This window comes from Pinus tabuliformis, chromosome 8, assembly GCF_031772625.1.
Source record: "Pinus tabuliformis cultivar Carrire ecotype Pingquan chromosome 8, CPIR1, whole genome shotgun sequence".
Classification (NCBI taxonomy): domain Eukaryota; kingdom Viridiplantae; phylum Streptophyta; class Pinopsida; order Pinales; family Pinaceae; genus Pinus; species Pinus tabuliformis.
Genome location: NC_142294.1, coordinates 817145438 through 817148918, shown reverse-complemented (window position 1 = coordinate 817148918; position 3481 = coordinate 817145438). Strand labels below are relative to the sequence as shown.

At 38.4% G+C, this 3481-nt stretch overlaps 1 non-coding gene across 1 annotated transcript; it reads right to left on the bottom strand.

Annotated features, from left to right (window-relative positions):
• Positions 1-2217: 2217 nt before the first annotated feature.
• On the bottom strand, positions 2218-2377 carry LOC149238091 (U1 spliceosomal RNA). Its single transcript, XR_016246832.1, has one exon. It is a non-coding gene; the product is annotated as a U1 spliceosomal RNA (small nuclear RNA).
• Positions 2378-3481: the final 1104 nt, after the last annotated feature.

The window sequence follows — 3481 nt, the reverse complement described above, 5'->3', positions numbered from 1 at the left end:
ATGTTCACTGACGAATTAAAAAAAAATTAAACAATTCCCATATTTTTTGTAAGGTAAGCACGCTATTTGATTAGTGGGGAGCTACGAACGTCAAAATCCACAATATCATAGTAAATTTGACTTTAACATGGGGGCCAAGGAATTCATCCAACGATACACATGATCAAGGCTCTATGTTCCACGGGATTTTTGTGCAAAATTTTGAATGCAAACAAATGCAGAAGTTCACTACCTTTTCAGCCAAAAATATTGCTGTCTTTTTGTTCTGATTTTTCATGAATAACGAAGGGTGCGCTCCTTCGGTGCCTTTTCCTATTTACGAAAACTAATGTGATTGGAATCTAATGCTGCTAGCCTAAAATAAAGGATAAACTGAAGATGGGAATCATAACGCCGTAGGGTTGAAGGATAGAATGGAGATTATCTACGATGATCGTGACCTTTTGGCTCTACATTTGAGGTGGGTACCCATTGTCCAATGTTTTTCATCTTCTATTATATGAGTACTCTTATCTTCTTGTTTATTCATCCAATCTGCAGGTCAAAAGGCTCATGTTAAGGATCTTTGCATATCAACGAGGTCCGAAGTAGCGACAATCAGTCTGGAACAAGTTTGTATATGAAATTTATCACAGCTATGTACTTCTGTCATCTATGATTAATGGAAGTCAACTTAGCTAGTTTTACACCAATTCTTCACTATTGAAAATTCATTCACATTGTGCTTGCTTCCCCTGCTTTAATGATTCAGTTCTAGGATACTTTTAATCAACAAGATCAGATTTGTAACTACCTTGCCGGTTTCATCTATTTCATCTCTCCATTGCCCACTTGAACCTAGCACCAATCATTCACGTATGCGAGATCAACCTTGAGTAAATTCTAAGTGCTGACTTTGAAGATTATATCACATATTTTAAGAATACGCTTGCTAATGCACATGCTTCAATTCGCATATCTGCGTGTTGTTCTGTTGAAACCCTGATTTACAGATACTAAAAGGGTCTAGTCAAAGCTGTCTCACTCGTTGGAAATTAGCTGGCATAGAGAGTTGGGAATGGGGACAAAGTTATGATAGGAAGGGACTGTTTTAGTGGGTTTTGCTGGAAATCACAGATTACCTCACCCTCTGATTATTAGACCCAGATCTTTCTTTGGAACCAATGATGGAAATGAGCAGATTGTCTACTACTTTGAGGAGAGGAGGCACAAATTTTGAAGCTCTTCGTGCAAGGACAACAACGCATTACAATAAAAGGTTTAGCAGTTAGGAGATGAAACAATCTAGTGCAGAATTAGTTCCTCGGGAAATTACACTGCACATTTAGGATATAAGGTACATTCTTGAAAGAGGTATGTCGGGACATTGGTGGTGGTAGAAACCACTTGAAAAATAAAAAACTAGACTTTTCCTTTGGTTATCCATTTTTCTAACAATGTCCTAAAATGGGAAATATGTGAAAAAAGAGCATGGCAAGGGTCAGGAAGATATGTACTCTGCAAAAGAAGCTATGATAGGGTTTGAACACAAACATTATCATCTCTTTCACACAAAGAATACCAAGAACGGTGTTAGACTACCCTTTTTCCATATTTGTCGCCGCACCATCATAGTGTTGACCAGTAATCGTGGCCGAACATTTTGTAAAACAGGTTCAGTGAAAACATAAACCACTATCCTTTCGTAAAAGCAGATTCAGTGATAACATAGAGAGTTTCGGACTTGCTAAAGCCAGATTCATAAAGAGTGATAACCTAAAAGAGTTTCAGCCTTGTTAAAACCAGATTCAAAAAACCAGATTCAGTGATACCATATAGAGCAGAGTTTCAGACTTACTAAAACCAGATTCGTTGACAACATCAAACACCATCAAAACATTAGAAACCAGAGTTATTGACAATAATACAAGGGCAAGGCCCATTTTTCCAGTATTTATCGCCGCACAATCACAAGTGTTGACCAGCAATCGCGGCCTAACATTTTGTTTAACAGATACAGCGAGAACATAAACCACTATACTTTCTTAAAAGCAGATTCAGTTATACCATAGAGAGTTTCAAACTTATCAAAACCAGATTCGTTGACAACATCGAACACTATCAAAACAGTAGAAACCAGGGTCATTTACAACATCAAACATTATCAAAACATTAGAAATTCTGCATCGAGGAACGGGCAAAATAAACCACGAACCATCTAACTTTTTATTGTTTGGGTTGGAGGCCGCGCGAACGCGAGCCTCCGCTGCCACAAATTATGACGTGCACTCTCCTCAGTGGGAGATGCTAGGTAAACCCCCCTCCCAAGTGCAATGGAAGTGGTCTTCCTAGGCCATCGACCTTCTTGATCATCGATTGACCCCGCCCAGGTAAGTATGTTTTTAATTTTCTCGTTTCCCCCTTTTATACTCTTCCTCCCCAGGCTTTTAATTTCCTAGTTTGCATGTGGGATAAACCAGGATTTCTTTCAACTATTTTATTTTAAAATCAATGTACAATGATTATTTAAACTTTAATAATAAAATTCTATATCCTATTTTAAAATTAAAGCACACTGCTTATTTAAACTTCAATAATAAATTTCAGTGTGGAAGCAGCATTAACGAGCAAAGCCTAGCAATTGCTCTAGATGGCCATAAAAAATATAAATCAAAATTCTCAAACTTGGTTATTGTGTCCATAATCGATAGCCACAACGTGACTCTAAATTACAATGTCCATGCCTTAAGACTGTGTGGTTTGTTGTAGTAATTGAGATTTTGAAGTTCCTAACATGAAATGAGTGGATATTGTTTATAAGTTGGAGACTTTTTTATCACTATTCGAATGCTTAGAATGAGCCATTAAGGTTTGGTTTTGTTAATATAAGTGGTGTAATTGATGAAGAACGTAGTTAATGTGTAAGTAATGAAAAATGATGGTGTATATTATTGATGGGCATAAGCATTTCAAATTAGATTTCATAAATAATATTTAGTTATATTTCATAAGGCGAATAGATCATTTAAAAAAAATTATAAAAATGGTAACAACATTAATTCAATATACTTTGTATATTAGTAGTCGAATTAGATATCGCATGGAAATAAAAGAGGTGTGGAAGGAGGGTTCGAGGGTTTCGAAACCTGGTAGTCATGCAGGCCGCACAATCTGCAGTGTTTTCGTATGCTCCTTCGCAGCCTCCCAAGGCTGACAACTGTGGGGTCTCCAATGATGGCGGGCTCTCTCGTCTTACCTTCTGTGGTCTGCGCAAGGAAATCTTAGGAGAACCTGCCGAGCGATGTTTCAGAAGAGCGGCGTTGGCTGCCCGGCAAACGGAAAGGACAGGATTGCAGGGCTATAGAGTGAGGGCATCGGCTTCAGAAATCGGAAGCCACGTCACAGCTTTTGACTTCGATTTGATTATCATTGGAGCCGGCATAGGCGGCCATGGAGCTGCTCTTCATGCAGACGCAAAGGATACCCGTGGATGTGGGTGGAC